This window comes from Urocitellus parryii, chromosome 5, assembly GCF_045843805.1.
Source record: "Urocitellus parryii isolate mUroPar1 chromosome 5, mUroPar1.hap1, whole genome shotgun sequence".
Taxonomy (NCBI): Eukaryota; Metazoa; Chordata; class Mammalia; order Rodentia; family Sciuridae; genus Urocitellus; species Urocitellus parryii.
The window spans coordinates 107,686,947-107,698,813 of NC_135535.1; the positions used below are offsets into that span (position 1 = coordinate 107,686,947).

At 36.3% G+C, this 11,867-nt stretch overlaps 1 protein-coding gene across 1 annotated transcript in view; it reads left to right on the top strand.

Annotated features, from left to right (window-relative positions):
- Vamp1 (vesicle associated membrane protein 1) overlaps positions 1 to 11,867 on the top strand; it is a 77,442-nt gene that overhangs the window by 56,110 nt on the left and 9,465 nt on the right. The gene's annotated exons all lie outside the window — the stretch shown is intronic.

Below are 11,867 nucleotides of genomic sequence, written 5' to 3' on the forward strand. Positions count from 1 at the left end.
AAATATTCAGAATAGCCAATCGAAAAATATCAAAAAAAGAAAAAGATTGGAGGAGTGATAGTATCTGAGCTCTATAGAAAGTTATAGTAATCAAATAGGTGTTGGTATTGGTGAAAGAAGAGACAAATAGATCAATGGAACAGAACAGAGAGCCCAGAAATGGACTCACATAAGCATAGCTAAGTGATCCCTGAGAAAGGAACAAAAGCACAACAATGGAGAAAAAAATAGCCTTTTCAACAAATGGTACCAGAACACCTGAGCATTCAAATACAGAAAATTCTAAAAAAGAACTTACATTCTTCACAAAATTAACATTTTTATGAATGAATATAAATATAAAATATTGTATCCACCTATAACTAATAAATAAATAAATATTTTTAAAAAGCCAAAGAACCAACCAACCAACCAACAAAAAAAATGGAATAAACTTAAATGCATATTGCTAAAGGAAAGAAGCCAGTCTGAAAAGGCTACCTACTGCATAATTTCAATTTATTGACATTCAGAAAAAGAAGAACTATAAAGACAATAAAAAGTTAGTGGTTCTCAAGAGCTTAGAGGGAGGAGGGATGAATAGTGGGGCCCAGGGAATTTTTAGGAGAGTGAAATTATACTATATGATTCTGTAATGATGGTTTGTGACATTATGTATTTGTCAAGACCCATAGAATAGTACAAAACAAAGAGTGAGCCTAGTATAAACTACCAATTTTAGTTGGTAGTAATGTTATCAATAGGGTATGTTAATCATAATGAATGTATCAGACTTATGGAAGATGTTACTAGAAGCGGAAACTCAGGTGTGAAGGGGGAGACAGGGTATGTGAGAAGTCCCTGTACTTCCTGCACATTTTTTTCTGAAAACCTGAAGTTTCTAAAATACAAAGTCAATTAAGAACAAAACAAAATACCACTTTCCTTCAAAATTCCATTCTCCTCTTCAGCTATTGACTTATTGTTCTCCTCCTTTCATAGCCAAACTTCTTGAAAGAATTGTCTAAGTAATATGAAAAATATTTACATTTGTTGAATGCCTACTATATGTATGTCAGTTATTTTATTTATTCTCCATAAAAGTCCTGAGCTACACCTTAGGACAGAGGTTTTTTTTTTTCCCCCTTACCTAAGACTTTAACCCAGGAGCACTGAGCTACATACCCAGTCTTTTTTATTTTTGTCTTGAGACAGGGTCTTGCTGAATTGCTGAGGCTGACCTCCAACTTGCAATCCTTCTGCTTTAGCCTCCCGAGTCGCTGGGATTACAAGAATATACTACCATGCTCCATTCCAGCCCAAGTTTAATAAAAGGTGGAACCGGTATTTAAAAAAATTTATTTTTAGTTGTTGATGGATATTTATTTTATTTATTTATATGCAGTGCTGAGAATTGAACCCAGTGCCTACAACATGTTAGGCAAGTGCTCTACCACTGAGCTTCAACCCCAGATCTAGAACCAATATTTGATGATATGCAGTTGGACCTTACAGTGCTCTTAAAATATTTTAGTCAAGAATGCCATTTCCTTCCCAGGTTCTCTGCATTACATAGCAATATGGAGCTCTGTTGTATTCTTGTCTGCATTCATAGTGTTCTCTGGGACATAATTTTAAAAAAAAGGTGCCTTGTGGAATTGTGCAGTGTGGTAATCCTGCTTACCTCCCCTTCAACCTTCATCCCCATCTCTTCATTGGACTCTCTCTTGCTTAGATCAGTTGATCATATATTTTTTTAAAATATTTATTTTTTAGTTTCAGGTGGATAGAATATTTTACATTTATGTGGTGCTGAGGTTCAAACCCAGGGCCTCGTGCATGCTAGGCGAGCACTCTACCACTGAGCCAAAATCCCAGCCCCAGTTGATTACGTTTTAAAATGCAATAGACGCTTTTTGGGGCTGGGGATGTGGCTCAAGCTCGCCTGGCATGCGTGAGGCCCAGGTTCGATCCTCAGCACCACATACAAACAAAGATGTTGTGTCCGCTGAAAACTGAAAAATAAATATTAAAAAATTCTCTCTCTCTCTCTCTGTTTAAAAAAATAAATAAAATGCTATTTGCTTTATAAAAAAAAATGCAATAGACACTTTTCCATCTTCATCTTATTTGACCAGCATTCAACATATCAATTACTCCCCTCTTAAAACATTTTTTTTTTTTCCAGACATCACCTTTCCTTGGTTTTCTTCCTACTTCTTTGGTTTTTCTTTCGCAGTGTCCCTTGCCAGTGTTTCCTCCTCTGCTCGTCATATGTGGGAGTTCCACAAGGAGTCTTGTCTTATGCCTGCTTCTCTTGTCACTTACATATTTTGTAGATGCTCTTATCTATTTTTGTCCTTCAGTTATCATCTAAATCATCCATATCATCCCTGATTTATGTCTGCAGTCTATATAATATCATAAACAATTGATTGTCTCATAGTCACCCCATAATGCTCAAGCTGGTCTTTCATCACACTTAAATCCAGCCTGGTCTCTTATTTTTCCTTTATGTGTGAAATTTACATCCTAGCAGAAAATTGTATGTGGATGTATAGTTTACTGAATGATTATCAAGTGGAATGATTATGTAATTACCACCTAGATTAAGAAATGGAGCATTATTGGAAGTTCAGAAGTCTTTCATGAACCCCCCATTTTTTTTACATTTTCCAATTTATTATATCATTTATTAGAATATGTTTTTCTCTTATTTGAACAATTTTATTATATTATAATTAGCTTTTAACAAAAAAAGTATGTTTTCAAGTGTACGTTGTATCCCAAAATGAACTGAATGGATTCCATTCTGAGGAAAGTCTCATACTAAATATTGATTGAAGTTTCCATCAGGTCACTTGTTTTTGACATTTCCATTATTAGCGTTTTCTGCCAAATCAAGAGCTATGTCTAAAATGTGGGGGTATTTTCAATATTTAAATCTCTCTATTTCCTGAAGAAAATAAGGATTAAAATATATGTTCAAATAAAGATAAATTTGAAATAATTGTCCTACAAATGTGGAGTGGAATTAATTACTTGTTTGTTATTTATAATTTGGCTCTAAGCTTCTTGATATCTAAAGCTATAAGTAAACAGTGAATTTCATACTTTTTCTTGTATGTGCTGAGTAGGAATCATAACAGTAGAAAGAGATGCTTTGATTTCCTAAGAACCAAAAATTTTAAAAAAATTTATTATACAGATAACTTTTTTCTGGATATATTTTAGCCAAAATGCATCCATATGGTCATATGGTCAGCACTTACATAAATCTTCAATAAAAGTTAATGGAATTGTGATTAATTGTAAATCTCCGAAGACATCAATGAAGACAGTAAAGTAATGCCTTCCAGGTAGGTTGCTCTCCTATGAGCAGATTTTTACAAGCATAAAAATCAAATGAGACTTTTTATTATAGATTATTCTGCTCAAATTTTAATTGTTTTTTATTATTGTTGGTTATGAACCCCTTTTTGATCATAGCAAACTTCCTCCTTTCTAGAGCAATGATTAAACAGCTTTGGGTGGTCATTTCCTTGACTGTTATATGTTTCACTACTTATAAATGTACCTCTAAACAATGTAATTTAGTTTTTAAAACTTTATGGAGGGAATCACACTGTATATTTTCTTTTCTGTTTTGTTTCTGTAGGAGAGGAAATAACCTTTTTCCTTTGTCCTCCTAAGATCTCTGGCTGGGGCCCAAAAGTTTGACTGAAAAAAGATTAGCAAAAGAGGGTGGGGTGTAGCTCAGTAGTAGAGTGCATGCCTAGCACTCATGAGGCTCGGGGTCCAATCCCCAGAACCATTTAAAAGAAAAAAAAGAATTTATTAATGCATGCATTCTGCATACATCCAGAAGAAACTCAGTGATGAATAACTTAAAGCAGGGAAGTTTAGGAGGTTAGAATTTCGGTTTATAGTGCATCTTAACAAAGAACAATGAATTTAGAGAATGAAAAAAACAAAAAGTTTTGGGCTTACAAGATCAGTAAACTATGGAAAGGTAACTTTATGGGGAATTAATAAAAGTTAAGGATTCAGTAAAGCTTATTGGTGTTATGTAGATTCATCTCCCTATTGTCTCTGGGATAAGAGTCTCTGGTGACTGAGTCAGCCTGCTTTTATAGGCAAGTAGCAGAGAAAGGGCAGAGTGCTTTTAATTTATTTATTGCATTAAGTATCATATTTTGGGGTGGCATATTTTAATTTCCTATATTTATTTTTCTTAGTGAAATGTTTGAGATTTGTGTTCATTGCCATGTTTCATTTTAGTTCACCAACTTTCACTATTCTATAGCATTCCACTGTGGGACTATACCATTATTTATGATAATAAACATATAGTTTAGTTGCAGTCTTTGTAACTGGAAGTGTGAATACTCTTTCTGTTAGCCTGATTATACACAAATACTGGTAATTATATGTATGCATTTCTCTGTGTATATACCTAGGAGTGGACTTGCTGAGTCATAGAGTATTGTCAACTGTACTATAAAGTGATTGAACCAATTTACATACATTGAGCAATGTGTGAGAATCTGCTCCACACACTTGCCAACTTTTAGTACTGTCAGAGTTTTGATTATTTTTCCCCTTTGGTACTGGGAATTTAATTCAGGGGCCCTTGACCACTGAGCCACGTCCCCAGCCCTATTTTGTGTTTTATTTAGAGACAGGGTGTCTCTGAGTTGCTTAGTTCCTCACAGTTGCTAAGGCTGGCTTTGAACTTGAGATCCTCCTGCCTCAGCCTCCTGAACTGCTGGGATTACAGGTGTGTGCCACTGTGCCCTGCAGAGTTTTGAATTTTGGGGGGGTCAGTTTTGTGGATGTGTTTTTATTTTATGTATTTCTCTGATGTTTATTGATGCTGAGCACCTTTTATGTATTAGACATTTGGATTTCCTTTTTTGGTGAAGTAAAGGGTTAAGCCTTTTTCCACATGTATGTCTGGATTTTTGCTGTCTCTTACATTTTTTTCCTGGGTAATCCTTACTCTCTTGTCATCTTACTTGTGTTTTTTTTTAAATATTTATTTTTTAGTTATAGGTGGACACAATATCTTTATTTTATGTTTCTCTGATGCTGGGGATTGAACCCAGTGCCTCACGCATGGCAGGCAAGTGCTCTACCTCTGAGCCACAACCCCAGCCCCTTATTGGTGTTTTTCCATTCGTTTGAGTCTGCTCAGACTGCTGCAACAAAATACCATAAAATGGGTGACTTGTAAACAACAAAAATTTATTTTGCACAGTCTTTGAGGCTGAGAAATTCATGATTAAGACACCAACATATTGGATGTTTGTTGAGGGCCCATTTTCTAGTTCATTTAAGGCCATCTTTTTGCTTTAACTTCACATGGTGGAAGAGGTGAGGGTCTCTCAGAGTCTCTTTATAAAAGCACTAATACCAGAAACGATATACTGTCTTCCACTTGACAGTAAAAATAACACAGGAATACATCATGGAGAAGTTGTAAGAAACAGACTCTTTCTGGGAAACAGTACAAAGGGAAGATGCAAGTCTAAGAGGAAAGACAAAAACAAGTTATCACTAGAGGAATTTTAAGCCTCTGGTGCATTGAGGATAATAATAGCAAAGCAAAAGTTCAACCCAGCCCATCTCTCAAGGAGATTACAGAATCCTTCACACTAAAGAGCTAGCAGAAGGAAAGGAATGCTCATTTTTTTTTAAAGAATTATGTGTGTATACACACACACACACACACACACACAATTCCTGTGGTGCTAGGAATTGAATCCAGGGCTTGATGCATGCTAGACAAGCACTGTACCTCCAGTCTAGGATAGCTATCTGTCAATAAAAAAATCACAAGGCACACTTAAAAGAAAGATAAAACCCTGAAGAGACAAAGCAATCATCAGTATTAGACTCAAATTAGACATGGAATTTAAAATAATAGGGTTAATTGGGCACAGTGGCACATGCTGTGATCCCAGTGATTCAGGAGGCTAAACCAGAGGATCACAAGTTTGAGGCCAGCCTCAGCAATGTAGCAAGACCCTAAGCAAAAGGGCCTCAAAAAAAAAAAAAAATTAAAAGGGCTGGGGATTATAATTCAGTACTGGGTTCAGTCCCCAGTATAAACAAAACAAAACAAACCTGAAAATCAATTAAAACAACAGGATTAATATATTAAAAGATTTAATGGGAAAAGTAGAGGAAACAACATGTCAAAATAAGATTTGATTCATATTTTTAGCAGAGGAAGCTAATAAGAATGAAATGGAGATGTTTGAAATAAAAATATGGTAACAGAAATGAAGTATACCTTTGACTAGCTCATCACTTGACACGATGTACCTGAAGAAAGAATCAGTGAACTTAAATATATAGGTCAATAAAAATCATCCAAACAGAAATGCGTAAAGAGAAATGAGTGGGGGAATAAAAAGAAAGAAGAGAGCACTCAAGAATACTAAATGGTTAACATGCATATACTTGAAATTCTGGAAGGGAAAAAAAGAACAAACAAGAAGGAGAAATGGTTGGCAAGATGAAGGCTTAGAATTCTACCAAATTAGTGAGAGACAGCAAACCATAGACTCAAAGTGAGAGAATATCAAGCAGGATAAGTACCAAATAACAATAACCCCCACAAAGCCACACATCTAGACATGTCATGTTCAAACTGTTGAAAACCAAAGAGAAAGAAATTATTGAAAATAGGGAGAAAGAAAAAACACATTATCTACAGAGATACTAGGGTGAGAATTATAGCAGACATCTAGTTAAAAAATACATAAGGAGCTAAGGGTGTAGCTCAGTGGTAATGTTCACCTGACATGAATCAGGCTCTGGGTTTGATCCCCAGAACTGCAAACAAAACAAAAAACATGTAGAATAACATCTTTGAAATGCTGAAAAAATACAGTAAAACCAGAATTCTCTCTTCCTCCCCGGCCCCTCTTTCTCCTGTGCTGGGAATTGAACCCAGGGTCTCACACATGCTTGGCCAGTTGTTTTACCACTGAACTATACCTTGAGCTCAAGCTGCAGCTTCTATACTCAGCAAAACTAGCCTTAAAAAGTGAGAAATTAAGTTTATCAGAGAAACAAAACGAGATTCATTACCTACAGATCTCCTTTATAATAAACATTAAGGGAAGTTCTTTAAGAAGAGATATTGTAAAAGCCAGAAACTTGGATCCATACAAAGAAATAAGGAACCATAGAAATAGGTGTTCTCTGTGGTGAGCATGTTAAAAATCTAACCTTTTGGCAATTTTTAAATATATATTATTATTAATTCTGGTCACTATACAATAAAATAGGTCACTAAAACATATTCCCCCAGTCTATTTGAAATTTTGTATCCTTTGATCTACATCTCCCCTTCCTCTGTCCTTCTACTTCAATTATCACTTTAAGTGTAAATAATCCAAACATACGAGTTAAAGGAGAGATAGTTAGGTTGGATTAGAAAACAAGACCCAATGATATGCTTTCTACTAGAAATCCTCTTTAAATATAAAGTAGTTAGTAGGTTAAAATTAAAAGAATGAAGAAAAATTTACTATGCATACTCTCACCAAAAGATACCTGGAGTAGCTGTATTAGTTTACAACAAAGTAGACTTCAGAACAACAATGGATCAGGGATAGAGATGGACATAACATATTAAGGAGTCATTGCTCCAAGGAGTCATAGTTATCCTAAATGTATATGAACCTAACAAAAGAACTTCAAGATACAACTGGACAATCTAGAGGAGACATGGAAAGATTCACATTATAATGGAGGCTTTACCACTTTTCTGTCAGTAATTGATAGAACATGTAAGCAGACAATCAGTAAGGATTTGGATACCTGAATAGCAAGTATTATGAGCCAACTTGACCAAACTGACATTTATAGAACATTCCATCCAACAACAACATAATACATATTCTTCTCAAATACATACAAATACAAACAAAAGCTCATAAACTTTTTCAAATTTTATTATATTTTGAAACAGGGTCTCCTTATGTTGTCTACCTGGCCTTAAACTGGCCTGCTTCTGCCTTGCCTCCCCAAAAGGCTAGTTTCGCTGAGTACAGAAGCGGTAGTTTGAGCTCAAGGTATATAGTTAATGGTAGAACCCTAGCCAAGCATGTGTGAGACCTTGAAATTATGGGTGTGTACCACTAAGCCTTTCAAGGCTCATAAACTTAAAAAGTAAAACATCTAGGGCTGGTAGCTCAGTGGCAAAGCACTTGCCTAGCATGTGTTAGAACCTGAGTTCTGGAGGCTGGGGATGTGGCTCAAGCGGTAGCGCGTTCGCCTGGCATGCGTGCAGCCCGGGTTTGATCCTCAGCACCACATACAAAGATGTGTCCGCCGAAAAACTAAAAAAAATAAATATTAAAAAAAATCTTAAAAAAAAAGAACCTGAGTTCTGTCCCCAGCACCACCCCCATGAAATTGTATATCTCTGAGAGATATTCTATATCTCATATATCTCCCAGAATATAAACTCAACTGCAGGGATAAGGACTACTGAGTAAGAAGGGGCATGAAATCATCTTCCAGAAATTGTGTATCTGGGGTAACATATAAATATCTACATATGTAACAATTCTTCAGGCTGTAAATTTAAGATTAGCATACATTATAAATTTTACTATATTAAAAAAAAACAATGTAGTGGTTTCCTAATTTCTATTATAGTTTAGGAGTCTGAGTGACCTGCTTCCAGCCTACTTCTCCATTCTCATTGTATTCCCAAACTTCAGGCAAATTATTTTTCCTATCACAGGGCCTTTGCACATATCATCCATTCCACCAGGACCCACCCACCCAACCGTTCATTTTTGTTTGGGCTGCATGTTGAATTTCCTCTGGGAGGCGTTTCCTGATCTCTAAGTCCAGATTAGGTGCCTGATAATGTGTCAGTGTTTCTCTTTTGTAGCACTCATCTCACTATAATCATGTCACAGGCTCCACGAGGCTGTGAAAAAAATGAGATCTCATAAAGAAATGAGATCTTTTATGAGTAATCTTTATGAATCAAGTCTGCCTTGTTGCTGTTTTATCTTAAAATGCCTGGTATATAGCAAATGCTCATTCAGTATTTTTCCAAATGTTAATTTTCAAAGTGAGGCTCAGAATAATTTAACAAAATAATAGGCAAGCCTCAAAATATAAGCTAGAATACAAGCCCATCAGCACATCCTGGTAACTGTATTTCTAAGGTATATTCCCAATCCGCCAATTTTTCTCATCTCTTTGTTGCGATAGCTTCCACCTGATCTGTCTGGTCCCAGTCCTTATTTGTTATGCGTTGGATTGTTGTGTAATAGTAAGATATGGATACTTCTTTAGTATAGCAAAACCAACACTGTTTCAACTCCTGCTTAACAAGAAATTGCTGTTAAAATCGGGAATAAGATGGGGGTGTTTATTACTGTTTAACATTATTCTGGAGGTTCTAAGCAATGCATTTAGACAAGAGTAAAAAACAGGTGCTAGGCGCAGCGGCACATGCCTGTAATCCCAGTGACTCAGGAGGGTGAAGCAGGAGGATCACAGATTGGAGAACAGCCTCAGCAACTTGGGCCCTAAGCAACTTAGTGAGACCCTGTATCAAAATTAAAAAATATTTTTAGAAAGGTCTGGGGATGTGGGCTGGGGTTGTGGCTCAGTGGTAGAGCGCTTGCCTAGCATGTGTGAGGCACAGGGTTTGGTTCTCAGCACTGCATACAAATAAATAGAGGTTCATGGACACTAAAAAAAAAAGGATATATATATATATATATATATATATATATATATATATATAAAAGGTCTGGGGATGTAGTTTACTGGTAAAGTGCCCCTAGGTTCAATCCCCAATGCAAAAAAAAAAAAAAAAGAATATAAAAATTGGACAGCACACGTAATTTCACATTACTTATAGGTGATAACCTGAGAGAATTAATTAAAAACTATTATGTATGATGAGAGAATTCATTTGGTAGTAGCTAGGTTTTAAAAAATTAAAAGATCTCATTTCTTTATCTCTTACAAAGATAAAGCACCTAGGAATGAACTTAATAAGAAATGCTGAGATCTGTACTAAGAAAACATTAGGGTGGTACCGCAGGGACACAAATAGAAAGGTACACTGTGTTCTTGATAGGAAGATGTTCATTCTCTCTAATTAATCTATAATTTTAATTCAGCCTCAATGCAGATGCCGATAGGAGTCTGTTTGGTTCTAATACAGTATAAGAGCTATGATCCTAAATTTGAATGGTGTCACAGGGCTTTGCCTCAGCACTATTTCTTTAAACATTTTTTTCTGCTTTTATTTTGTTGAAAAAGATGTATAAAAAGTTGTTTTTTTTTTTTAAACTCTAAGCATACTGGAACAATTAAGGACTCATGTCATTTGGCTCTATCATATAGAAGGAGGAGGAAGATTTATCTTTGTAAAGATACAACTTGTCATTATTTACTTCCTGCAGAAGGTAGGTGTACCTAATACTTTCACAGACAATCTTAAATAACCCATCCATTCAGTTGGCCCAGATGATTCCTGGGGTATGTGTTTTGCTGCCACGCTGTCTTGATGAACGCCAGTAACAGAGTTCCTAACCCTGGATCTATGACAGTGGCCTTTTATGGAAGGAGCAGTCAGCTGGCAGCAGCTCCCCTAGCAATCTTTCAAGCTAGGATTGCCTATAGCTGGCAGCATGGAAGATAATTTGGGGGAGGAGGGCAAATATTTGCTAATAGGAACACTAGAGAAGTCTTAACGTTTTTGGGGGGATAAAACAAAAAGAAACAAACAAAAAATCATGAGTGCTCCTGAGCTAAAAGGAGGCCAGCCATATTTCTATTCATCAATAGACTCTGAACTTGGCCTTTTGCATTCTATTTCATGTGTACGTCTTTCCCTTCACCCGGCTCTAGAAAACACTGTTCACTTTGTGCAGGGGCTAAACATTTGGGAGTTGACTGAGGCTTAAAGTCCGTGGAACATAGAGAGATCCCAGTGAGAAGCCAGCCCCTTCTACCATTTAAAGAAATTCTGGGGTCTGGGGGATGTAGCTCAGTGGCAGAGTACTTGCCTAGCATGTGCAAATGGGTTCCATCCCCTACAACATAAAAATGAAAACAATCAAATTCTGGAAGGGTGTGATATTAAGTTTTTAACACCCAAGAGGCCTTTAGAGCCAGATTGAGTGCACAACCTGGCTTTGCCATTTTTGGCTAAATTTATTGTCTTTAAAATCAGGCAGGCCAGGTGTGGTGGCACATGCCTATAATCCCAGTGATTTGGGAGGCTGAGGCAGGAGGATTGCAAGTTCAAGGCCAGCCTCAGCAATTTAGGGAGATCCTGTCTCAAAAAAAGGGGGAAAGCTGGGGATGTAGCTCAGTGGTAGAGCACCCCTGGGTTAAATCTCTAGTACCCATTCTCCCTAGAAAGTTAGCATTTCTTATTAAGTTCATTCTTAGGTACTTTGTCTTTGTAAGAGATAAAGAAATGAGATCTTTAAATTTTTTTAAAAACTGTACCTCAGTTTCCTCATTTGTTAAACAGGAGTAATATCTGCCTCATGGAGTTGTGAGGATAAATAATTTGTGAGGATTAAATAAATTAATAAAGTATTTAGAATCCTACCTGACATGTTGGCAATTTCTGACCAAAGTTGTGTTATTACCTTATTATCTGAATTACACATGTGGGTTTCTCACAGAAATACCTTTGTGGGGTTAACTATATTTTAATATCTTGACCTTTGCCTTTGATATTGCCCTGATGGATTAGGTTTCTATTTAAATCCCAAGAAGCTAGCCAGGCGTGGTAGCACAGGCCTATAATCCCAGCAGTTTGGGAGGCTGAGGCAGAAGGATCCCAAGTTCAAAGGCAGCCTCAGGAATTTAGCGAGGCA